At 36.4% G+C, this 26,602-nt stretch overlaps 12 non-coding genes across 12 annotated transcripts; all 12 read left to right on the forward strand.

Moving 5' to 3' along the window:
- The first annotated feature begins 391 nt into the window (after positions 1–391).
- TRNAQ-CUG (transfer RNA glutamine (anticodon CUG)) lies at positions 392–463 on the forward strand. The gene has a single exon. It is a non-coding gene; the product is annotated as a tRNA-Gln (tRNA).
- Positions 464–1,762: 1,299 nt separating this feature from the next.
- TRNAQ-CUG (transfer RNA glutamine (anticodon CUG)) lies at positions 1,763–1,834 on the forward strand. Its single transcript has one exon. It is a non-coding gene; the product is annotated as a tRNA-Gln (tRNA).
- A 4,710-nt stretch (positions 1,835–6,544) lies between these two features.
- On the forward strand, positions 6,545–6,616 carry TRNAQ-CUG (transfer RNA glutamine (anticodon CUG)). Its single transcript has one exon. It is a non-coding gene; the product is annotated as a tRNA-Gln (tRNA).
- A 617-nt stretch (positions 6,617–7,233) lies between these two features.
- On the forward strand, positions 7,234–7,305 carry TRNAQ-CUG (transfer RNA glutamine (anticodon CUG)). The gene has a single exon. It is a non-coding gene; the product is annotated as a tRNA-Gln (tRNA).
- Positions 7,306–8,602: 1,297 nt separating this feature from the next.
- TRNAQ-CUG (transfer RNA glutamine (anticodon CUG)) lies at positions 8,603–8,674 on the forward strand. The gene has a single exon. It is a non-coding gene; the product is annotated as a tRNA-Gln (tRNA).
- A 1,297-nt stretch (positions 8,675–9,971) lies between these two features.
- Positions 9,972–10,043, forward strand: TRNAQ-CUG (transfer RNA glutamine (anticodon CUG)). Its single transcript has one exon. It is a non-coding gene; the product is annotated as a tRNA-Gln (tRNA).
- A 1,865-nt stretch (positions 10,044–11,908) lies between these two features.
- TRNAQ-CUG (transfer RNA glutamine (anticodon CUG)) lies at positions 11,909–11,980 on the forward strand. The gene has a single exon. It is a non-coding gene; the product is annotated as a tRNA-Gln (tRNA).
- Positions 11,981–13,846: 1,866 nt separating this feature from the next.
- Positions 13,847–13,918, forward strand: TRNAQ-CUG (transfer RNA glutamine (anticodon CUG)). The gene has a single exon. It is a non-coding gene; the product is annotated as a tRNA-Gln (tRNA).
- Positions 13,919–15,784: 1,866 nt separating this feature from the next.
- TRNAQ-CUG (transfer RNA glutamine (anticodon CUG)) lies at positions 15,785–15,856 on the forward strand. Its single transcript has one exon. It is a non-coding gene; the product is annotated as a tRNA-Gln (tRNA).
- Positions 15,857–17,837: 1,981 nt separating this feature from the next.
- Positions 17,838–17,909, forward strand: TRNAQ-CUG (transfer RNA glutamine (anticodon CUG)). The gene has a single exon. It is a non-coding gene; the product is annotated as a tRNA-Gln (tRNA).
- Positions 17,910–19,890: 1,981 nt separating this feature from the next.
- On the forward strand, positions 19,891–19,962 carry TRNAQ-CUG (transfer RNA glutamine (anticodon CUG)). The gene has a single exon. It is a non-coding gene; the product is annotated as a tRNA-Gln (tRNA).
- A 2,655-nt stretch (positions 19,963–22,617) lies between these two features.
- Positions 22,618–22,689, forward strand: TRNAQ-CUG (transfer RNA glutamine (anticodon CUG)). Its single transcript has one exon. It is a non-coding gene; the product is annotated as a tRNA-Gln (tRNA).
- Positions 22,690–26,602: the final 3,913 nt, after the last annotated feature.

Raw genomic sequence — 26,602 nt, forward strand, 5'->3', positions numbered from 1 at the left:
GTGTTCAGTACAGACAGACCTTGGAAATTAGTATTATCCACACTGTAGATCATCCAAATGGAAACTAATTTACAGTCTTTTTGCCTTGGCAGTAGCTGCCTGACACTGGTTACAACAGTTAAGTTTTCAGTCAACTGAAATTCATAATTCATTTCCCAGTTTTTTCCCATTGAGTTGTTAATAGTATTTTCCCTTTCCAAATGCAGGGTTCTAGCTTTTGTTATATAACCGCAATAGAAAATAATTGTACATCTTGGTGATCAAGCAGGCACAGAAGCTATGCCCTCTTGATTATTGTGGGAGGTCGATTTTGAATGATAGCCGACCTGTTATGGTAATTACACGTACTGCCTGTTTAGTAGAAATATCCAAACTGCACTCTATTGTCAAGGGTTCCATGGTGTAATGGTTAGCACTCTGGACTCTGAATCCAGCAATCCGAGTTCAACTCTCGGTGGGACCTTGCCCCTGTATAAATCCTTCTGAGTGTAATCCTTTTTTAATGAGGTATTGTATTGATAGTGATTGTTGTACGCCATAAACACGATTTAACAACAAAAAAAATGTGATAATATTCTCTCGTAGAGATAATTAAACCAATGTAATTGAGGGCATATAAAATTAACAAATTTAAAGAGTCTTTTTATGGCATGTAATGCAAACACTGGCTCTACTTCCAGCTCGTAGGGTGTTCAGTACAGACAGACCTTGGAAATTAGTATTATCCACATTGTAGATTATCCAAATGGAAACTCATTTACAGTCTTTTTGCCTTGGCAGTAGCTGCCTGACACTGGTTACAACAGTTAAGTTTTCAGTCAACTGAAATTCATAATTTCATTTCCCAGTTTTTTCCCATTGAGTTGTTAATAGTATTTTCCCTTTCCAAATGCAGGGTTCTAGCTTTTGTTATATAACCGCAATAGAAAATAATTGTACATCTTGGTGATCATGCAGGCACAGAAGCTATGCCCTCTTGATTATTGTGGGAGGTCGATTTTGAATGATAGCCGACCTGTTATTGTAATTACACGTACTGCCTGTTTAGTAGAAATATCCAAACTGCACTCTATTGTCAAGGGTTCCATGGTGTAATGGTTAGCACTCTGAATCCAGCAATCCGAGTTCAACTCTCGGTGGGACCTTGCCCCAGTATAATTCCTTCTGCGTGTAATCCTTTTTCAATGAGGTATTGTATTGATAGTGATTGTTGTACGCCATAAACACGATTTAACAACAAAAAAAATGTGATAATATTCTCTCGTAGAGATAATTAAACCAATGTAATTGAGGTCATATAAAATTAACAAATTTAAAGAGTCTTTTTATGGCATGTAATGCAAACACTGGCTCTACTTCCAGCTCGTAGGGTGTTCAGTACAGACAGACCTTGGAAATTAGTATTATCCACATTGTAGATTATCCAAATGGAAACTCATTTACAGTCTTTTTGCCTTGGCAGTAGCTGCCTGACACTGGTTACAACAGTTAAGTTTTCAGTCAACTGAAATTCATAATTTCATTTCCCAGTTTTTTCCCATTGAGTTGTTAATAGTATTTTCTCTTTCCAAATGCAGGGTTCTAGCTTTTGTTATATAACCGCAATAGAAAATAATTGTACATCTTGGTGATCATGCAGGCACAGAAGCTATGCCCACTTGATTATTGTGGGAGGTAGATTTTGAATGATAGCCGACCTGTTATTGTAATTACACGTACTGCCTGTTTAGTAGAAATATCCAAACTGCACTCTATTGTCAAGGGTTCCATGGTGTAATGGTTAGCACTCTGGACTCTGAATCCAGCAATCCGAGTTCAACTCTCAGTGGGACCTTGCCCCTGTATAATTCCTTCTGAGTGTAATCCTTTTTTAATGAGGTATTGTATTGATAGTGATTGTTGTACGCCATAAACACGATTTAACAACAAAAAAAATGTGATAATATTCTCTCGTAGAGATAATTAAACCAATGTAATTGAGGTCATATAAAATTAACAAATTTAAAGAGTCTTTTTATGGCATGTAATGCAAACACTGGCTCTACTTCCAGCTCGTATGGTGTTCAGTACAGACAGACCTTGGAAATTAGTATTATCCACATTGTAGATTATCCAAATGGAAACTCATTTACAGTCTTTTTGCCATGGCAGTAGCTGCCTGACACTGGTTACAACAGTTAAGTTTTCAGTCAACTGAAATTCATAATTTCATTTCCCAGTTTTTTCCCATTGAGTTGTTAATAGTATTTTCTCTTTCCAAATGCAGGGTTCTAGCTTTTGTTATATAACCGCAATAGAAAATAATTGTACATCTTGGTGATCATGCAGGCACAGAAGCTATGCCCTCTTGATTATTGTGGGAGGTAGATTTTGAATGATAGCCGACCTGTTATTGTAATTACACGTACTGCCTGTTTAGTAGCAATATCCAAACTGCACTCTATTGTCAAGGGTTCCATGGTGTAATGGTTAGCACTCTGAATCCAGCAATCCGAGTTCAACTGTCCGTGGGACATTGCCACAATTTAATTCCTTCTGAGTGTAATCCTTTTTCAATGAGGTATTGTATGGATAGTGATTGTTGTACGCCATAAACACGATTTAACAACAAAAAAAAAGTGATAATATTCTCTTGTAGAGATAATTAAACCAATGTAATTGAGGGCATATAAAATGAACAAATTTAAAGAGTCTTTTTATGGCATGTAATGCAAACACTGGCTCTACTTCCAGCTCGTAGTGTGTTCAGTACAGACAGACCTTGGAAATTAGTATTATCCACATTGTAGATCATCCAAATGGAAACTAATTTACAGTCTTTTTGCCTTGGCAGTAGCTGCCTGACACTGGTTACAACAGTTAAGTTTTCAGTCAACTGAAATTCATAATTTCATTTCCCAGTTTTTTCCCATTGAGTTGTTAATAGTATTTTCCCTTTCCAAATGCAGGGTTCTAGCTTTTGTTATATAACCGAAATAGAAAATAATTGTACATCTTGGTGATCATGCAGGCACAGAAGCTATGCCCTCTTGATTATTGTGGGAGGTCGATTTTGAATGATAGCCGACCTGTTATGGTAATTACACGTACTGCCTGTTTAGTAGAAATATCCAAACTGCACTCTATTGTCAAGGGTTCCATGGTGTAATGGTTAGCACTCTGAATCCAGCAATCCGAGTTCAACTCTCGGTGGGACCTTGACACAGTTTAATTCCTTCTGAGTGTAATCCTTTTTCAATGAGGTATTGTATGGATAGTGATTGTTGTACGCCATAAACACGATTTAACAACAAAAAAAATGTGATAATATTCTCTCGTAGAGATAATTAAACCAATGTAATTGAGGGCATATAAAATTAACAAATTTAAAGAGTCTTTTTATGGCATGTAATGCAAACACTGGCTCTACTTCCAGCTCGTAGTGTGTTCAGTACAGACAGACCTTGGAAATTAGTATTATCCACATTGTAGATCATCCAAATGGAAACTAATTTACAGTCTTTTTGCCTTGGCAGTAGCTGCCTGACACTGGTTACAACAGTTAAGTTTTCAGTCAACTGAAATTCATAATTTCATTTCCCAGTTTTTTCCCATTGAGTTGTTAATAGTATTTTCCCTTTCCAAATGCAGGGTTCTAGCTTTTGTTATATAACCGAAATAGAAAATAATTGTACATCTTGGTGATCATGCAGGCACAGAAGCTATGCCCTCTTGATTATTGTGGGAGGTCGATTTTGAATGATAGCCGACCTGTTATGGTAATTACACGTACTGCCTGTTTAGTAGAAATATCCAAACTGCACTCTATTGTCAAGGGTTCCATGGTGTAATGGTTAGCACTCTGAATCCAGCAATCCGAGTTCAACTCTCGGTGGGACCTTGACACAGTTTAATTCCTTCTGAGTGTAATCCTTTTTCAATGAGGTATTGTATGGATAGTGATTGTTGTACGCCATAAACACGATTTAACAACAAAAAAAATGTGATAATATTCTCTCGTAGAGATAATTAAACCAATGTAATTGAGGGCATATAAAATTAACAAATTTAAAGAGTCTTTTTATGGCATGTAATGCAAACACTGGCTCTACTTCCAGCTCGTAGTGTGTTCAGTACAGACAGACCTTGGAAATTAGTATTATCCACATTGTAGATCATCCAAATGGAAACTAATTTACAGTCTTTTTGCCTTGGCAGTAGCTGCCTGACACTGGTTACAACAGTTAAGTTTTCAGTCAACTGAAATTCATAATTTCATTTCCCAGTTTTTTTCCCATTGAGTTGTTAATAGTATTTTCCCTTTCCAAATGCAGGGTTCTAGCTTTTGTTATATAACCGAAATAGAAAATAATTGTACATCTTGGTGATCATGCAGGCACAGAAGCTATGCCCTCTTGATTATTGTGGGAGGTCGATTTTGAATGATAGCCGACCTGTTATTGTAATTACACGTACTGCCTGTTTAGTAGAAATATCCAAACTGCACTCTATTGTCAAGGGTTCCATGGTGTAATGGTTAGCACTCTGAATGCAGCAATCCGAGTTCAACTCTCGGTGGGACCTTGCCCCAGTATAATTCCTTCTGAGTGTAATCCTTTTTCAATGAGGTATTGTATTGATAGTGATTGTTGTACGCCATAAACACGATTTAACAACAAAAAAAATGTGATAATATTCTCTCGTAGAGATAATTAAACCAATGTAATTGAGGTCATATAAAACTAACAAATTTAAAGAGTCTTTTTATGGCATGTAATGCAAACACTGGCTCTACTTCCAGCTCGTAGGGTGTTCAGTACAGACAGACCTTGGAAATTAGTATTATCCACATTGTAGATTATCCAAATGGAAACTAATTTACAGTCTTTTTGCCTTGGCAGTAGCTGCCTGACACTGGTTACAACAGTTAAGTTTTCAGTCAACTGAAATTCATCATTTCATTTCTCAGTTTTTTCCCATTGAGTTGTTAATAGTATTTTCCCTTTCCAAATGCAGGGTTCTAGCTTTTGTTATATAACCGAAATAGAAAATAATTGTACATCTTGGTGATCATGCAGGCACAGAAGCTATGCCCTCTTGATTATTGTGGGAGGTCGATTTTGAATGATAGCCGACCTGTTATGGTAATTACACGTACTGCCTGTTTAGCAGAAATATCCAAACTGCACTCTATTGTCAAGGGTTCCATGGTGTAATGGTTAGCACTCTGAATCCAGCAATCCGAGTTCAACTCTCGGTGGGACCTTGACACAGTTTAATTCCTTCTGAGTGTAATCCTTTTTCAATGAGGTATTGTATGGATAGTGATTGTTGTACGCCATAAACACGATTTAACAACAAAAAAAATGTGATAATATTCTCTCGTAGAGATAATTAAACCAATGTAATTGAGGGCATATAAAATTAACAAATTTAAAGAGTCTTTTTATGGCATGTAATGCAAACACTGGCTCTACTTCCAGCTCGTAGTGTGTTCAGTACAGACAGACCTTGGAAATTAGTATTATCCACATTGTAGATCATCCAAATGGAAACTAATTTACAGTCTTTTTGCCTTGGCAGTAGCTGCCTGACACTGGTTACAACAGTTAAGTTTTCAGTCAACTGAAATTCATAATTTCATTTCCCAGTTTTTTCCCATTGAGTTGTTAATAGTATTTTCCCTTTCCAAATGCAGGGTTCTAGCTTTTGTTATATAACCGAAATAGAAAATAATTGTACATCTTGGTGATCATGCAGGCACAGAAGCTATGCCCTCTTGATTATTGTGGGAGGTCGATTTTGAATGATAGCCGACCTGTTATGGTAATTACACGTACTGCCTGTTTAGTAGAAATATCCAAACTGCACTCTATTGTCAAGGGTTCCATGGTGTAATGGTTAGCACTCTGAATGCAGCAATCCGAGTTCATCTCTCGGTGGGACCTTGACACAGTTTAATTCCTTCTGAGTGTAATCCTTTTTCAATGAGGTATTGTATTGATAGTTATTGTTGTACGCCATAAACACGATTTAACAACAAAAAAAATGTGATAATATTCTCTCGTAGAGATAATTAAACCAATGTAATTGAGGGCATATAAAATTAACAAATTTAAAGAGTATTTTTATGGCATGTAATGCAAACACTGGCTCTACTTCCAGCTCGTAGTGTGTTCAGTACAGACAGACCTTGGAAATTAGTATTATCCACATTGTAGATTATCCAAATGGAAACTAATTTACAGTCTTTTTGCCTTGGCAGTAGCTGCCTGACACTGGTTACAACAGTTAAGTTTTCAGTCAACTGAAATTCATAATTTCATTTCTCAGTTTTTTCCCATTGAGTTGTTAATAGTATTTTCCCTTTCCAAATGCAGGGTTCTAGCTTTTGTTATATAACCGCAATAGAAAATAATTGTACATCTTGGTGATCATGCAGGCACAGAAGCTATGCCCTCTTGATTATTGTGGGAGGTCGATTTTGAATGATAGCCGACGTGTTATTGTAATTACACGTACTGCCTATTTAGTAGAAATATCCAAACTGCACTCTATTGTCAAGGGTTCCATGGTGTAATGGTTAGCACTCTGGACTCTGAATCCAGCAATCCGAGTTCAACTCTCGGTGGGACCTTGCCCCAGTATAATTCCTTCTGAGTGTAATCCTTTTTCAATGAGGTATTGTATTGATAGTGATTGTTGTACGCCATAAACACGATTTAACAACAAAAAAAATGTGATAATATTCTCTCGTAGAGATAATTAAACCAATGTAATTGAGGTCATATAAAACTAACAAATTTAAAGAGTCTTTTTATGGCATGTAATGCAAACACTGGCTCTACTTCCAGCTCGTAGGGTGTTCAGTACAGACAGACCTTGGAAATTAGTATTATCCACATTGTAGATCATCCAAATGGAAACTAATTTACAGTCTTTTTGCCTTGGCAGTAGCTGCCTGACACTGGTTACAACAGTTAAGTTTTCAGTCAACTGAAATTCATAATTTCATTTCCCAGTTTTTTCACATTGAGTTGTTAATAGTATTTTCTCTTTCCAAATGCAGGGTTCTAGCTTTTGTTATATAACCGCAATAGAAAATAATTGTACATCTTGGTGATCATGCAGGCACAGAAGCTATGCCCTCTTGATTATTGTGGGAGGTCGATTTTGAATGATAGCCGACCTGTTATTGTAATTACACGTACTGCCTGTTTAGTAGAAATATCCAAACTGCCCTCTATTGTCAAGGGTTCCATGGTGTAATGGTTAGCACTCTGGACTCTGAATCCAGCAATCCGAGTTCAACTCTCGGTGGGACCTTGCCCCTGTATAATTCCTTCTGAGTGTAATCCTTTTTTAATGAGGTATTGTATTGATAGTGATTGTTGTACGCCATAAACACGATTTAACAACAAAAAAAATGTGATAATATTCTCTCGTAGAGATCATTAAACCAATGTAATTGAGGGCATATAAAATTAACAAATTTAAAGAGTATTTTTATGGCATGTAATGCAAACACTGGCTCTACTTCCAGCTCGTAGTGTGTTCAGTACAGACAGACCTTGGAAATTAGTATTATCCACATTGTAGATTATCCAAATGGAAACTAATTTACAGTCTTTTTGCCTTGGCAGTAGCTGCCTGACACTGGTTACAACAGTTAAGTTTTCAGTCAACTGAAATTCATAATTTCATTTCTCAGTTTTTTCCCATTGAGTTGTTAATAGTATTTTCCCTTTCCAAATGCAGGGTTCTAGCTTTTGTTATATAACCGCAATAGAAAATAATTGTACATCTTGGTGATCATGCAGGCACAGAAGCTATGCCCTCTTGATTATTGTGGGAGGTCGATTTTGAATGATAGCCGACGTGTTATTGTAATTACACGTACTGCCTGTTTAGTAGAAATATCCAAACTGCACTCTATTGTCAAGGGTTCCATGGTGTAATGGTTAGCACTCTGAATCCAGCAATCCGAGTTCAACTCTCGGTGGGACCTTGCCACAGTTTAATTCCTTCTGAGTGTAATCCTTTTTCAATGAGGTATTGTATTGATAGTAATTGTTGTACGCCATAAACACGATTTAACAACAAAAAAAAAGTGATAATATTCTCTCGTAGAGATAATTAAACCAATGTAATTGAGGGCATATGAAATTAACAAATTTAAAGTCTTTTTATGGCATGTAATGCAAACACTGGCTCTACTTCCAGCTCGTAGTGTGTTCAGTACAGACAGACCTTGGAAATTAGTATTATCCACATTGTAGATCATCCAAATGGAAACTAATTTACAGTCTTTTTGCCTTGGCAGTAGCTGCCTGACACTGGTTACAACAGTTAAGTTTTCAGTCAACTGAAATTCATAATTTCATTTCCCAGTTTTTTCCCATTGAGTTGTTAATAGTATTTTCCCTTTCCAAATGCAGGGTTCTAGCTTTTGTTATATAACCGCAATAGAAAATAATTGTACATCTTGGTGATCATGCAGGCACAGAAGCTATGCCCTCTTGATTATTGTGGGAGGTCGATTTTGAATGATAGCCGACCTGGTATTGTAATTACACGTACTGCCTGTTTAGTAGAAATATCCAAACTGCACTCTAATGTCAAGGGTTCCATGGTGTAATGGTTAGCACTCTGGACTCTGAATCCAGCAATCCGAGTTCAACTCTCGGTGGGACCTTGCCCCTGTATAATTCCTTCTGAGTGTAATCCTTTTTTAATGAGGTATTGTATTGATAGTGATTGTTGTACGCCATAAACACGATTTAACAACAAAAAAAATGTGATAATATTCTCTCGTAGAGATCATTAAACCAATGTAATTGAGGGCATATAAAATTAACAAATTTAAAGAGTATTTTTATGGCATGTAATGCAAACACTGGCTCTACTTCCAGCTCGTAGTGTGTTCAGTACAGACAGACCTTGGAAATTAGTATTATCCACATTGTAGATTATCCAAATGGAAACTAATTTACAGTCTTTTTGCCTTGGCAGTAGCTGCCTGACACTGGTTACAACAGTTAAGTTTTCAGTCAACTGAAATTCATAATTTCATTTCTCAGTTTTTTCCCATTGAGTTGTTAATAGTATTTTCCCTTTCCAAATGCAGGGTTCTAGCTTTTGTTATATAACCGCAATAGAAAATAATTGTACATCTTGGTGATCATGCAGGCACAGAAGCTATGCCCTCTTGATTATTGTGGGAGGTCGATTTTGAATGATAGCCGACGTGTTATTGTAATTACACGTACTGCCTGTTTAGTAGAAATATCCAAACTGCACTCTATTGTCAAGGGTTCCATGGTGTAATGGTTAGCACTCTGAATCCAGCAATCCGAGTTCAACTCTCGGTGGGACCTTGCCACAGTTTAATTCCTTCTGAGTGTAATCCTTTTTCAATGAGGTATTGTATTGATAGTAATTGTTGTACGCCATAAACACGATTTAACAACAAAAAAAAAGTGATAATATTCTCTCGTAGAGATAATTAAACCAATGTAATTGAGGGCATATGAAATTAACAAATTTAAAGTCTTTTTATGGCATGTAATGCAAACACTGGCTCTACTTCCAGCTCGTAGTGTGTTCAGTACAGACAGACCTTGGAAATTAGTATTATCCACATTGTAGATCATCCAAATGGAAACTAATTTACAGTCTTTTTGCCTTGGCAGTAGCTGCCTGACACTGGTTACAACAGTTAAGTTTTCAGTCAACTGAAATTCATAATTTCATTTCCCAGTTTTTTCCCATTGAGTTGTTAATAGTATTTTCCCTTTCCAAATGCAGGGTTCTAGCTTTTGTTATATAACCGCAATAGAAAATAATTGTACATCTTGGTGATCATGCAGGCACAGAAGCTATGCCCTCTTGATTATTGTGGGAGGTCGATTTTGAATGATAGCCGACCTGGTATTGTAATTACACGTACTGCCTGTTTAGTAGAAATATCCAAACTGCACTCTAATGTCAAGGGTTCCATGGTGTAATGGTTAGCACTCTGGACTCTGAATCCAGCAATCTGAGTTCAACTCTCGGTGGGACCTTGCCACAGTTTAATTCCTTCTGAGTGTAATCCTTTTTCAATGAGGTATTGTATTGATAGTAATTGTTGTACGCCATAAACACGATTTAACAACAAAAAAAATGTGATAATATTCTCTTGTAGAGATAATTAAACCAATGTAATTGAGGGCATATAAAATTAACAAATTTAAAGAGTATTTTTATGGCATGTAATGCAAACACTGGCTCTACTTCCAGCTCGTAGTGTGTTCAGTACAGACAGACCTTGGAAATTAGTATTATCCACATTGTAGATTATCCAAATGGAAACTAATTTACAGTCTTTTTGCCTTGGCAGTAGCTGCCTGACACTGGTTACAACAGTTAAGTTTTCAGTCAACTGAAATTCATAATTTCATTTCTCAGTTTTTTCCCATTGAGTTGTTAATAGTATTTTCCCTTTCCAAATGCAGGGTTCTAGCTTTTGTTATATAACCGCAATAGAAAATAATTGTACATCTTGGTGATCATGCAGGCACAGAAGCTATGCCCTCTTGATTATTGTGGGAGGTCGATTTTGAATGATAGCCGACCTGTTATGGTAATTACACGTACTGCCTGTTTAGTAGAAATATCCAAACTACACTCTAATGTCAAGGGTTCCATGGTGTAATGGTTAGCACTCTGAATCCAGCAATCCGAGTTCAACTCTTGGTGGGACCTTGACACAGTTTAATTCCTTCTGAGTGTAATCCTTTTTCAATGAGGTATTGTATTGATAGTTATTGTTGTACGCCATAAACACGATTTAACAACAAAAAAAAAGTGATAATATTCTCTCGTAGAGATAATTAAACCAATGTAATTGAGGGCACATGAAATTAACAAATTTAAAGAGTCTTTTTATGGCATGTAATGCAAACACTGGCTCTACTTCCAGCTCGTAGTGTGTTCAGTACAGACAGACCTTGGAAATTAGTATTATCCACATTGTAGATTATCCAAATGGAAACTAATTTACAGTCTTTTTGCCTTGGCAGTAGCTGCCTGACACTGGTTACAACAGTTAAGTTTTCAGTCAACTGAAATTCATAATTTCATTTCCCAGTTTTTTCCCATTGAGTTGTTAATAGTATTTTCTCTTTACGAATGATAGCCGACCTGTTATTGTAATTACACGTACTGCCTGTTTAGTAGAAATATCCAAACTGCACTCTATTGTCAAGGGTTCCATGGTGTAATGGTTAGCACTCTGAATCCAGCAATCCGAGTTCAACTCTCGGTGGGACCTTGCCACAGTTTAATTCCTTCTGAGTGTAATCCTTTTTCAATGAGGTATTGTATTGATAGTAATTGTTGTACGCCATAAACACGATTTAACAACAAAAAAAAAGTGATAATATTCTCTCGTAGAGATAATTAAACCAATGTAATTGAGGGCATATGAAATTAACAAATTTAAAGTCTTTTTATGGCATGTAATGCAAACACTGGCTCTACTTCCAGCTCGTAGTGTGTTCAGTACAGACAGACCTTGGAAATTAGTATTATCCACATTGTAGATCATCCAAATGGAAACTAATTTACAGTCTTTTTGCCTTGGCAGTAGCTGCCTGACACTGGTTACAACAGTTAAGTTTTCAGTCAACTGAAATTCATAATTTCATTTCCCAGTTTTTTCCCATTGAGTTGTTAATAGTATTTTCCCTTTCCAAATGCAGGGTTCTAGCTTTTGTTATATAACCGCAATAGAAAATAATTGTACATCTTGGTGATCATGCAGGCACAGAAGCTATGCCCTCTTGATTATTGTGGGAGGTCGATTTTGAATGATAGCCGACCTGGTATTGTAATTACACGTACTGCCTGTTTAGTAGAAATATCCAAACTGCACTCTAATGTCAAGGGTTCCATGGTGTAATGGTTAGCACTCTGGACTCTGAATCCAGCAATCTGAGTTCAACTCTCGGTGGGACCTTGCCACAGTTTAATTCCTTCTGAGTGTAATCCTTTTTCAATGAGGTATTGTATTGATAGTAATTGTTGTACGCCATAAACACGATTTAACAACAAAAAAAATGTGATAATATTCTCTTGTAGAGATAATTAAACCAATGTAATTGAGGGCATATAAAATTAACAAATTTAAAGAGTATTTTTATGGCATGTAATGCAAACACTGGCTCTACTTCCAGCTCGTAGTGTGTTCAGTACAGACAGACCTTGGAAATTAGTATTATCCACATTGTAGATTATCCAAATGGAAACTAATTTACAGTCTTTTTGCCTTGGCAGTAGCTGCCTGACACTGGTTACAACAGTTAAGTTTTCAGTCAACTGAAATTCATAATTTCATTTCTCAGTTTTTTCCCATTGAGTTGTTAATAGTATTTTCCCTTTCCAAATGCAGGGTTCTAGCTTTTGTTATATAACCGCAATAGAAAATAATTGTACATCTTGGTGATCATGCAGGCACAGAAGCTATGCCCTCTTGATTATTGTGGGAGGTCGATTTTGAATGATAGCCGACCTGTTATGGTAATTACACGTACTGCCTGTTTAGTAGAAATATCCAAACTACACTCTAATGTCAAGGGTTCCATGGTGTAATGGTTAGCACTCTGAATCCAGCAATCCGAGTTCAACTCTTGGTGGGACCTTGACACAGTTTAATTCCTTCTGAGTGTAATCCTTTTTCAATGAGGTATTGTATTGATAGTTATTGTTGTACGCCATAAACACGATTTAACAACAAAAAAAAAGTGATAATATTCTCTCGTAGAGATAATTAAACCAATGTAATTGAGGGCACATGAAATTAACAAATTTAAAGAGTCTTTTTATGGCATGTAATGCAAACACTGGCTCTACTTCCAGCTCGTAGTGTGTTCAGTACAGACAGACCTTGGAAATTAGTATTATCCACATTGTAGATTATCCAAATGGAAACTAATTTACAGTCTTTTTGCCTTGGCAGTAGCTGCCTGACACTGGTTACAACAGTTAAGTTTTCAGTCAACTGAAATTCATAATTTCATTTCCCAGTTTTTTCCCATTGAGTTGTTAATAGTATTTTCTCTTTACGAATGATAGCCGACCTGTTATTGTAATTACACGTACTGCCTGTTTAGTAGAAATATCCAAACTGCACTCTATTGTCAAGGGTTCCATGGTGTAATGGTTAGCACTCTGAATCCAGCAATCCGAGTTCAACTGTCGGTGGGACATTGCCACAATTTAATTCCTTCTGAGTGTAATCCTTTTTCAATGAGGTATTGTATTGATAGTAATTGTTGTACGCCATAAACACGATTTAACAACAAAAAAAAAGTGATAATATTCTCTCGTAGAGATAATTAAACCAATGTAATTGAGGGCACATGAAATTAACAAATTTAAAGAGTCTTTTTATGGCATGTAATGCAAACACTGGCTCTACTTCCAGCTCGTAGTGTGTTCAGTACAGACAGACCTTGGAAATTAGTATTATCCACACTGTAGATCATCCAAATGGAAACTAATTTACAGTCTTTTTGCCTTGGCAGTAGCTGCCTGACACTGGTTACAACAGTTAAGTTTTCAGTCAACTGAAATTCATAATTCATTTCCCAGTTTTTTCCCATTGAGTTGTTAATAGTATTTTCCCTTTCCAAATGCAGGGTTCTAGCTTTTGTTATATAACCGCAATAGAAAATAATTGTACATCTTGGTGATCATGCAGGCACAGAAGCTATGCCCTCTTGATTATTGTGGGAGGTCGATTTTGAATGATAGCCGACCTGTTATTGTAATTACACGTACTGCCTGTTTAGCAGAAATATCCAAACTGCACTCTATTGTCAAGGGTTCCATGGTGTAATGGTTAGCACTCTGGACTCTGAATCCAGCAATCCGAGTTCAACTCTCGGTGGGACCTTGCCCCAGTATAATTCCTTCTGAGTGTAATCCTTTTTCAATGAGGTATTGTATTGATAGTGATTGTTGTACGCCATAAACACGATTTAACAACAAAAAAAATGTGATAATATTCTCTCGTAGAGATAATTAAACCAATGTAATTGAGGGCATATAAAATTAACAAATTTAAAGAGTCTTTTTATGGCATGTAATGCAAACACTGGCTCTACTTCCAGCTCGTAGGGTGTTCAGTACAGACAGACCTTGGAAATTAGTATTATCCACATTGTAGATTATCCAAATGGAAACTAATTTACAGTATTTTTGCCTTGGCAGTAGCTGCCTGACACTGGTTACAACAGTTAAGTTTTCAGTCAACTGAAATTCATAATTTCATTTCCCAGTTTTTTCCCATTGAGTTGTTAATAGTATTTTCTCTTTCCGAATGATAGCCGACCTGTTATTGTAATTACACGTACTGCCTGTTTAGTAGAAATATCCAAGCTGCACTCTATTGTCAAGGGTTCCATGGTGTAATGGTTAGCACTCTGAATCCAGCAATCCGAGTTCAACTCTCGGTGGGACCTTGACACAGTTTAATTCCTTCTGAGTGTAATCCTTTTTCAATGAGGTATTGTATGGATAGTGATTGTTGTACGCCATAAACACGATTTAACAACAAAAAAAATGTGATAATATTCTCTCGTAGAGATAATTAAACCAATGTAATTGAGGGCATATAAAATTAACAAATTTAAAGAGTATTTTTATGGCATGTAATGCAAACACTGGCTCTACTTCCAGCTCGTAGTGTGTTCAGTACAGACAGACCTTGGAAATTAGTATTATCCACACTGTAGATCATCCAAATGGAAACTAATTTACAGTCTTTTTGCCTTGGCAGTAGCTGCCTGACACTGGTTACAACAGTTAAGTTTTCAGTCAACTGAAATTCATAATTCATTTCCCAGTTTTTTCCCATTGAGTTGTTAATAGTATTTTCCCTTTCCAAATGCAGGGTTCTAGCTTTTGTTATATAACCGCAATAGAAAATAATTGTACATCTTGGTGATCATGCAGGCACAGAAGCTATGCCCTCTTGATTATTGTGGGAGGTCGATTTTGAATGATAGCCGACCTGTTATGGTAATTACACGTACTGCCTGTTTAGTAGAAATATCCAAACTGCACTCTATTGTCAAGGGTTCCATGGTGTAATGGTTAGCACTCTGAATCCAGCAATCCGAGTTCTACTCTCGGTGGGATCTTGACACAGTTTAATTCCTTCTGAGTGTAATCCTTTTTCAATGAGGTATTGTATTGATAGTTATTGTTGTACGCCATAAACACGATTTAACAACAAAAAAAATGTGATAATATTCTCTCGTAGAGATAATTAAACCAATGTAATTGAGGGCATATAAAATTAACAAATTTAAAGAGTATTTTTATGGCATGTAATGCAAACACTGGCTCTACTTCCAGCTCGTAGTGTGTTCAGTACAGACAGACCTTGGAAATTAGTATTATCCACATTGTAGATTATCCAAATGGAAACTAATTTACAGTCTTTTTGCCTTGGCAGTAGCTGCCTGACACTGGTTACAACAGTTAAGTTTTCAGTCAAATGAAATTCATAATTTCATTTCTCAGTTTTTTCCCATTGAGTTGTTAATAGTATTTTCCCTTTCCAAATGCAGGGTTCTAGCTTTTGTTATATAACCGCAATAGAAAATAATTGTACATCTTGGTGATCATGCAGGCACAGAAGCTATGCCCTCTTGATTATTGTGGGAGGTCGATTTTGAATGATAGCCGACGTGTTATTGTAATTACACGTACTGCCTGTTTAGTAGAAATATCCAAACTGCACTCTATTGTCAAGGGTTCCATGGTGTAATGGTTAGCACTCTGGACTCTGAATCCAGCAATCCGAGTTCAACTCTCGGTGGGACCTTGCCCCAGTATAATTCCTTTTGAGTGTAATCCTTTTTCAATGAGGTATTGTATTGATAGTAATTGTTGTACGCCATAAACACGATTTAACAACAAAAAAAAAGTGATAATATTTTCTCGTAGAGATAATTAAACCAATGTAATTGAGGGCACATGAAATTAACAAATTTAAAGAGTCTTTTTATGGCATGTAATGCAAACACTGGCTCTACTTCCAGCTCGTAGGGTGTTCAGTACAGACAGACCTTGGAAATTAGTATTATCCACATTGTAGATTATCCAAATGGAAACTCATTTACAGTCTTTTTGCCTTGGCAGTAGCTGCCTGAGACTGGTTACAACAGTTAAGTTTTCAGTCAACTGAAATTCATAATTTCATTTCCCAGTTTTTTCCCATTGAGTTGCTAATAGTATTTTCTCTTTCCAAATGCAGGGTTCTAGCTTTTGTTATATAACCGCAATAGAAAATAATTGTACATCTTGGTGATCATGCAGGCACAGAAGCTATGCCCTCTTGATTATTGTGGGAGGTAGATTTTGAATGATAGCCGACCTGTTATTGTAATTACACGTACTGCCTGTTTAGTAGCAATATCCAAACTGCACTCTATTGTCAAGGGTTCCATGGTGTAATGGTTAGCACTCTGAATCCAGCAATCCGAGTTCAACTGTCGGTGGGACATTGCCACAATTTAATTCCTTCTGAGTGTAATCCTTTTTCAATGAGGTATTGTATGGATAGTGATTGTTGTACGCCATAAACACGATTTAACAACAAAAAAAATGTGATAATATTCTCTTGTAGAGATAATTAAACCAATATAATTGAGGGCATATAAAATTAACAAATTTAAAGAGTCTTTTTATGGCATGTAATGCAAACACTGGCTCTACTTCCAGCTCGTAGTGTGTTCAGTACAGACAGACCTTGGAAATTAGTATTATCCACATTGTAGATCATCCAAATGGAAACTAATTTACAGTCTTTTTGCCTTGGCAGTAGCTGCCTGACACTGGTTACAACAGTTAAGTTTTCAGTCAACTGAAATTCATAATTTCATTTCCCAGTTTTTTCCCATTGAGTTGTTAATAGTATTTTCCCTTTCCAAATGCAGGGTTCTAGCTTTTGTTATATAACCGAAATAGAAAATAATTGTACATCTTGGTGATCATGCAGGCACAGAAGCTATGCCCTCTTGATTATTGTGGGAGGTCGATTTTGAATGATAGCCGACCTGTTATGGTAATTACACGTACTGCCTGTTTAGTAGAAATATCCAAACTGCACTCTATTGTTAAGGGTTCCATGGTGTAATGGTTAGCACTCTGAATCCAGCAATCCGAGTTCAACTGTCGGTGGGACATTGCCACAATTTAATTCCTTCTGAGTGTAATCCTTTTTCAATGAGCTATTGTATGGATAGTGATTGTTGTACGCCATAAACACGATTTAACAACAAAAAAAAGTGATAATATTCTCTTGTAGAGATAATTAAACCAATGTAATTGAGGGCATATAAAATTAACAAATTTAAAGAGTCTTTTTATGGCATGTAATGCAAACACTGGCTCTACTTCCAGCTCGTAGTGTGTTCAGTACAGACAGACCTTGGAAATTAGTATTATCCACATTGTAGATCATCCAAATGGAAACTAATTTACAGTCTTTTTGCCTTGGCAGTAGCTGCCTGACACTGGTTACAACAGTTAAGTTTTCAGTCAACTGAAATTCATAATTTCATTTCCCAGTTTTTTTCCCATTGAGTTGTTAATAGTATTTTCCCTTTCCAAATGCAGGGTTCTAGCTTTTGTTATATAACCGAAATAGAAAATAATTGTACATCTTGGTGATCATGCAGGCACAGAAGCTATGCCCTCTTGATTATTGTGGGAGGTCGATTTTGAATGATAGCCGACCTGTTATGGTAATTACACGTACTGCCTGTTTAGTAGAAATATCCAAACTGCACTCTATTGTCAAGGGTTCCATGGTGTAATGGTTAGCACTCTGGACTCTGAATCCAGCAATCCGAGTTCAACTCTCGGTGGGACCTTGACACAGTTTAATTCCTTCTGAGTGTAATCCTTTTTCAATGAGGTATTGTATTGATAGTTATTGTTGTACGCCATAAACACGATTTAACAACAAAAAAAATGTGATAATATTCTCTCGTAGAGATAATTAAACCAATGTAATTGAGGGCATATAAAATTAACAAATTTAAAGAGTCTTTTTATGGCATGTAATGCAAACACTGGCTCTACTTTCAGCTCGTAGGGTGTTCAGTACAGACAGACCTTGGAAATTAGTATTATCCACATTGTAGATTATCCAAATGGAAACTAATTTACAGTCTTTTTGCCTTGGCAGTAGCTGCCTGACATTGGTTACAACAGTTAAGTTTTCAGTCAACTGAAATTCATAATTTCATTTCTCAGTTTTTTCCCATTGAGTTGTTAATAGTATTTTCCCTTTCCAAATGCAGGGTTCTAGCTTTTGTTATATAACCGCAATAGAAAATAATTGTACATCTTGGTGATCATGCAGGCACAGAAGCTATGCCCTCTTGATTATTGTGGGAGGTCGATTTTGAATGATAGCCGACCTGTTATGGTAATTACACGTACTGCCTGTTTAGTAGAAATATCCAAACTGCACTCTATTGTCAAGGGTTCCATGGTGTAATGGTTAGCACTCTGAATCCAGCAATCCGAGTTCAACTCTCGGTGGGACCTTGACACAGTTTAATTCCTTCTGAGTGTAATCCTTTTTCAATGAGGTATTGTATTGATAGTTATTGTTGTACGCCATAAACACGATTTAACAACAAAAAAAATGTGATAATATTCTCTCGTAGAGATAATTAAACCAATGTAATTGAGGGCATATAAAATTAACAAATTTAAAGAGTATTTTTATGGCATGTAATGCAAACACTGGCTCTACTTCCAGCTCGTAGTGTGTTCAGTACAGACAGACCTTGGAAATTAGTATTATCCACATTGTAGATTATCCAAATGGAAACTAATTTACAGTCTTTTTGCCTTGGCAGTAGCTGCCTGACACTGGTTACAACAGTTAAGTTTTCAGTCAACTGAAATTCATAATTTCATTTCTCAGTTTTTTCCCATTGAGTTGTTAATAGTATTTTCCCTTTCCAAATGCAGGGTTCTAGCTTTTGTTATATAACCACAATAGAAAATAATTGTACATCTTGGTGATCATGCAGGCACAGAAGCTATGCCCTCTTGATTATTGTGGGAGGTCGATTTTGAATGATAGCCGACGTGTTATTGTAATTACACGTACTGCCTGTTTAGTAGAAATATCCAAACTGCACTCTATTGTCAAGGGTTCCATGGTGTAATGGTTAGCACTCTGAATCCAGCAATCCGAGTTCAACTCTCGGTGGGACCTTGACACAGTTTAATTCTTTCTGAGTGTAATCCTTTTTCAATGAGGTATTGTATTGATAGTTATTGTTGTACGCCATAAACACGATTTAACAACAAAAAAAATGTGATAATATTCTCTCGTAGAGATAATTAAACCAATGTAATTGAGGGCATATAAAATTAACAAATTTAAAGAGTATTTTTATGGCATGTAATGCAAACACTGGCTCTACTTCCAGCTCGTAGTGTGTTCAGTACAGACAGACCTTGGAAATTAGTATTATCCACATTGTAGATTATCCAAATGGAAACTAATTTACAGTCTTTTTGCCTTGGCAGTAGCTGCCTGACACTGGTTACAACAGTTAAGTTTTCAGTCAACTGAAATTCATAATTTCATTTCCCAGTTTTTTCCCATTGAGTTGTTAATAGTATTTTCCATTTCCAAATGCAGGGTTCTAGCTTTTGTTATATAACCGCAATAGAAAATAATTGTACATCTTGGTGATCATGCAGGCACAGAAGCTATGCCCTCTTGATTATTGTGGGAGGTCGATTTTGAATGATAGCCGACCTGTTATTGTAATTACACGTACTGCCTGTTTAGTAGCAATATCCAAACTGGACTCTATTGTCAAGGGTTCCATGGTGTAATGGTTAGCACTCTGGACTCTGAATCCAGCAATCCGAGTTCAACTCTTGGTGGGACCTTGACACAGTTTAATTCCTTCTGAGTGTAATCCTTTTTCTATGAGGTATTGTATTGATAGTTATTGTTGTACGCCATAAACACGATTTAACAACAAAAAAAAAGTGATAATATTCTCTCGTAGAGATAATTAAACCAATGTAATTGAAGGCATATGAAATTAACAAATTTATAGAGTCTTTTTATGGCATGTAATGCAAACACTGGCTCTACTTTCAGCTCGTAGTGTGTTCAGTACAGACAGACCTTGGAAATTAGTATTATCCACATTGTAGATCATCCAAATGGAAACTAATTTACAGTCTTTTTGCCTTGGCAGTAGCTGCCTGACACTGGTTACAACAGTTAAGTTTTCAGTCAACTGAAATTCATAATTTCATTTCCCAGTTTTTTCCCATTGAGTTGTTAATAGTATTTTCCCTTTCCAAATGCAGGGTTCTAGCTTTTGTTATATAACCGCAATAGAAAATAATTGTACATCTTGGTGATCATGCAGGCACAGAAGCTATGCCCTCTTGATTATTGTGGGAGGTCGATTTTGAATGATAGCCGACCTGTTATGGTAATTACACGTACTGCCTGTTGAGTAGAAGTATCCAAACTGCACTCTATTGTCAAGGGTTCCATGGTGTAATGGTTAGCACTCTAAAACCAGCAATCCGAGTTCAACTCTCGGTGGGACCTTGACACAGTTTAATTCCTTCTGAGTGTAATCCTTTTTCAATGAGGTATTGTATTGATAGTGATTGTTGTACGCCATAAACACGATTTAACAACAAAAAAAATGTGATAATATTCTCTCGTAGAGATAATTAAACCAATGTAATTGAGGGCATATAAAATTAACAAATTTAAAGAGTCTTTTTATGGCATGTAATGCAAACACTGGCTCTACTTCCAGCTCGTAGTGTGTTCAGTACAGACAGACCTTGGAAATTAGTATTATCCACATTGTAGATTATCCAAATGGAAACTAAGTTACAGTCTTGTTGCCTTGGCAGTAGCTGCCTGACACTGGTTACAACAGTTAAGTTTTCAGTCAACTGAAATTCATAATTTCATTTCTCAGTTTTTTCCCATTGAGTTGTTAATAGTATTTTCCCTTTCCAAATGCAGGGTTCTAGCTTTTGTTATATAACCGCAATAGAAAATAATTGTACATCTTGGTGATCATGCAGGCACAGAAGCTATGCCCTCTTGATTATTGTGGGAGGTCGATTTTGAATGATAGCCGACGTGTTATTGTAATTACACGTACTGCCTGTTTAGTAGAAATATCCAAACTGCACTCTATTGTCAAGGGTTCCATGGTGTAATGGTTAGCACTCTGACTCCAGCAGTTCAACTCTCGGTGGGACCTTGCCACAGTTTAATTCCTTCTGAGTGTAATCCTTTTTCAATGAGGTATTGTATTGATAGTAATTGTTGTACGCCATAAACACGATTTAACAACAAAAAAAAAGTGATAATATTCTCTCGTAGAGATAATTAAACCAATGTAATTGAGGGCATATGAAATTAACAAATTTAAAGTCTTTTTATGGCATGTAATGCAAACACTGGCTCTACTTCCAGCTCGTAGTGTGTTCAGTACAGACAGACCTTGGAAATTAGTATTATCCACATTGTAGATTATCCAAATGGAAACTAATTTACAGTCTTTTTGCCTTGGCAGTAGCTGCCTGACACTGGTTACAACAGTTAAGTTTTCAGTCAACTGAAATTCATAATTTCATTTCCCAGTTTTTTCCCATTGAGTTGTTAATAGTACTTTCCCTTTCCAAATGCAGGGTTCTAGCTTTTGTTATATAACCGCAATAGAAAATAATTGTACATCTTGGTGATCATGCAGGCACAGAAGCTATGCCCTCTTGATTATTGTGGGAGGTCGATTTTGAATGATAGCCGACCTGTTATGGTAATTACACGTACTGCCTGTTTAGTAGAAATATCCAAACTGCACTCTATTGTCAAGGGTTCCATGGTGTAATGGTTAGCACTCTGAATCCAGCAATCCGAGTTCAACTCTCGGTGGGACCTTGACACAGTTTAATTCCTTCTGAGTGCAATCCTTTTTCAATGAGGTATTGTATTGATAGTTATTGTTGTACGCCATAAACACGATTTAACAACAAAAAAAATGTGATAATATTCTCTCGTAGAGATAATTAAACCAATGTAATTGAGGGCATATAAAATTAACAAATTTAAAGAGTATTTTTATGGCATGTAATGCAAACACTGGCTCTACTTCCAGCTCGTAGTGTGTTCAGTACAGACAGACCTTGGAAATTAGTATTATCCACATTGTAGATTATCCAAATGGAAACTAATTTACAGTCTTTTTGCCTTGGCAGTAGCTGCCTGACACTGGTTACAACAGTTAAGTTTTCAGTCAACTGAAATTCATAATTTCATTTCTCAGTATTTTCCCATTGAGTTGTTAATAGTATTTTCCCTTTCCAAATGCAGGGTTCTAGCTTTTGTTATATAACCGCAATAGAAAATAATTGTACATCTTGGTGATCATGCAGGCACAGAAGCTATGCCCTCTTGATTATTGTGGGAGGTCGATTTTGAATGATAGCCGACGTGTTATTGTAATTACACGTACTGCCTGTTTAGTAGAAATATCCAAACTGCACTCTATTGTCAAGGGTTCCATGGTGTAATGGTTAGCACTCTGGACTCTGAATCCAGCAATCCGAGTTCAACTCTTGGTGGGACCTTGCCACAGTTTAATTCCTTCTGAGTGTAATCCTTTTTCAATGAGGTATTGTATTGATAGTAATTGTTGTACGCCATAAACACGATTTAACAACACAAAAAAAGTGATAATATTCTCTCGTAGAGATAATTAAACCAATGTAATTGAGGGCATATAAAATTAACAAATTTAAAGAGTCTTTTTATGGCATGTAATGCAAACACTGGCTCTACTTTCAGCTCGTAGGGTGTTCAGTACAGACAGACCTTGGAAATTAGTATTATCCACATTGTAGATTATCCAAATGGAAACTCATTTACAGTCTTTTTGCCTTGGCAGTAGCTGCCTGACACTGGTTACAACAGTTAAGTTTTCAGTCAACTGAAATTCATAATTTCATTTCTCAGTTTTTTCCCATTGAGTTGTTAATAGTATTTTCCCTTTCCAAATGCAGGGTTCTAGCTTTTGTTATATAACCGCAATAGAAAATAATTGTACATCTTGGTGATCATGCAGGCACAGAAGCTATGCCCTCTTGATTATTGTGGGAGGTCGATTTTGAATGATAGCCGACGTGTTATTGTAATTACACGTACTGCCTGTTTAGTAGAAATATCCAAACTGCACTCTATTGTCAAGGGTTCCATGGTGTAATGGTTAGCACTCTGAATCCAGCAGTTCAACTCTCGGTGGGACTTTGCCACAGTTTAATTCCTTCTGAGTGTAATCCTTTTTCAATGAGGTATTGTATTGATAGTAATTGTTGTACGCCATAAACACGATTTAACAACAAAAAAAAAGTGATAATATTCTCTCGTAGAGATAATTAAACCAATGTAATTGAGGGCATATGAAATTAACAAATTTAAAGTCTTTTTATGGCATGTAATGCAAACACTGGCTCTACTTCCAGCTCGTAGTGTGTTCAGTACACACAGACCTTGGAAATTAGTATTATCCACATTGTAGATCATCCAAATGGAAACTAATTTACAGTCTTTTTGCCTTGGCAGTAGCTGCCTGACACTGGTTACAACAGTTAAGTTTTCAGTCAACTGAAATTCATAATTTCATTTCCCAGTTTTTTCCCATTGAGTTGTTAATAGTATTTTCCCTTTCCAAATGCAGGGTTCTAGCTTTTGTTATATAACCGCAATAGAAAATAATTGTACATCTTGGTGATCATGCAGGCACAGAAGCTATGCCCTCTTGATTATTGTGGGAGGTCGATTTTGAATGATAGCCGACCTGTTATGGTAATTACACGTACTGCCTGTTTAGTAGAAACATCCAAACTGCACTCTATTGTCAAGGGTTCCATGGTGTAATGGTTAGCACTCTGAATCCAGCAATCCGAGTTCAACTCTCGGTGGGACCTTGACACAGTTTAATTCCTTCTGAGTGTAATCCTTTTTCAATGAGGTATTGTATTGATAGTTATTGTTGTACGCCATAAGCACGATTTAACAACAAAAAAAATGTAATAATATTCTCTCGTAGAGATAATTAAACCAATGTAATTGAGGGCATATAAAATTAACAAATTTAAAGAGTATTTTTATGGCATGTAATGCAAACACTGGCTCTACTTTCAGCTCGTAGGGTGTTCAGTACAGACAGACCTTGGAAATTAGTATTATCCACATTGTAGATTATCCAAATGGAAACTAATTTACAGTCTTTTTGCCTTGGCAGTAGCTGCCTGACACTGGTTACAACAGTTAAGTTTTCAGTCAACTGAAATTCATAATTTCATTTCTCAGTTTTTTCCCATTGAGTTGTTAATAGTATTTTCCCTTTTCAAATGCAGGGTTCTAGCTTTTGTTATATAACCGCAATAGAAAATAATTGTACATCTTGGTGATCATGCAGGCACAGAAGCTATGCCCTCTTGATTATTGTGGGAGGTCGATTTTGAATGATAGCCGACGTGTTATTGTAATTACACGTACTGCCTGTTTAGTAGAAATATCCAAACTGCACTCTATTGTCAAGGGTTCCATGGTGTAATGGTTAGCACTCTGAATCCAGCAATCCAAGTTCAACTCTCGGTGGGACCTTGCCACAGTTTAATTCCTTTTGAGTGTAATCCTTTTTCAATGAGGTAAATATGTATTGATAGTAATTGTTGTACGCCATAAACACGATTTAACAACAAAAAATATGTGATAATATTCTCTCGTAGAGATAATTAAACCAATGTAATTGAGGGCATATAAAATTAACAAATTTAAAGAGTCTTTTTATGGCATGTAATGCAAACACTTGCTCTACTTCCAGCTCGTAGTGTGTTCAGTACAGACAGACCTTGGAAATTAGTATTATCCACATTGTAGATTATCCAAATGGAAACTAATTTACAGTCTTTTTGCCTTGGCAGTAGCTGCCTGACACTGGTTACAACTGTTAAGTTTTCAGTCAACTGAAATTCATAATTTCATTTCTCAGTTTTTTCCCATTGAGTTGTTAATAGTATTTTCCCTTTCCAAATGCAGGGTTCTAGCTTTTGTTATATAACCGCAATAGAAAATAATTGTACATCTTGGTGATCATGCAGGCACAGAAGCTATGCCCTCTTGATTATTTTGGAGGTCGATTTTGAATGATAGCCGACGTGTTATTGTAATTACACGTACTGCCTGTTTAGTAGAAACATCCAAACTGCACTCTATTGTCAAGGGTTCCATGGTGTAATGGTTAGCACTCTGAATCCAGCAATCCGAGTTCAACTCTCGGTGGGACCTTGCCACAGCTTAATTCCTTCTGAGTGTAATCCTTTTTTCAATGAGGTATAGTATTGATAGTTATTGTTGTACGCCATAAACACGATTTAACAACAAAAAAAATGTGATAATATTCTCTCGTAGAGATAATTAAAACAATGTAATTGAGGGCATATAAAATTAACAAATTTAAAGAGTATTTTTATGGCATGTAATGCAAACACTGGCTCTACTTCCAGCTCGTAGTGTGTTCAGTACAGACAGACCTTGGAAATTAGTATTATCCACATTGTAGATTATCCAAATGGAAACTAATTTACAGTCTTTTTGCCTTGGCAGTAGCTGCCTGACACTGGTTACAACAGTTAAGTTTTCAGTCAACTGAAATTCATAATTTAATTTCTCAGTTTTTTCCCATTGAGTTGTTAATATTATTTTCCCTTTCCAAATGCAGGGTTCTAGCTTTTGTTATGTAACCGCAATAGAAAATAATTGTACATCTTGGTGATCATGCAGGCACAGAAGCTATGCCCTCTTGATTATTGTGGGAGGTCGATTTTGAATGATAGCCGACGTGTTATTGTAATTACACGTACTGCCTGTTTAGTAGAAATATCCAAACTGCACTCTATTGTCAAGGGTTCCATGGTGTAATGGTTAGCGCTCTGAATCCAGCAGTCCGAGTTCAACTCTCGGTGGGACCTTGCCACAGTTTAATTCCTTCTGAGTGTAATCCTTTTTCAATGAGGTATTGTATTGATAGTTATTGTTGTACGCCATAAACACGATTTAACAACAACAAAAAATTTGATAATATTCTCTCGTAGAGATAATTAAACCAATGTAATTGAGGGCATATAAAATTAACAAATTTAAAGAGTATTTTTATGGCATGTAATGCAAACTCTGGCTCTACTTCCAGCTCGTAGTGTGTTCAGTACAGACAGACCTTGGAAATTAGTATTATCCACATTGTAGATTATCCAAATGGAAACTAATTTACAGTCTTTTTGCCTTGGCAGTAGCTGCCTGACACTGGTTACAACAGTTAAGTTTTCAGTCAACTGAAATTCATAATTTCATTTCTCAGTTTTTTCCCATTGAGTTGTTAATAGTATTTTCCCTTTCCAAATGGAGGGTTCTAGCTTTTGTTATATAACCGCAATAGAAAATAATTGTACATCTTGGTGATCATGCAGGCACAGAAGCTAT

The sequence above is a fragment of the Rhinoderma darwinii genome, chromosome 3 (genome assembly GCF_050947455.1).
Source record: "Rhinoderma darwinii isolate aRhiDar2 chromosome 3, aRhiDar2.hap1, whole genome shotgun sequence".
Taxonomy (NCBI): Eukaryota; Metazoa; Chordata; class Amphibia; order Anura; family Rhinodermatidae; genus Rhinoderma; species Rhinoderma darwinii.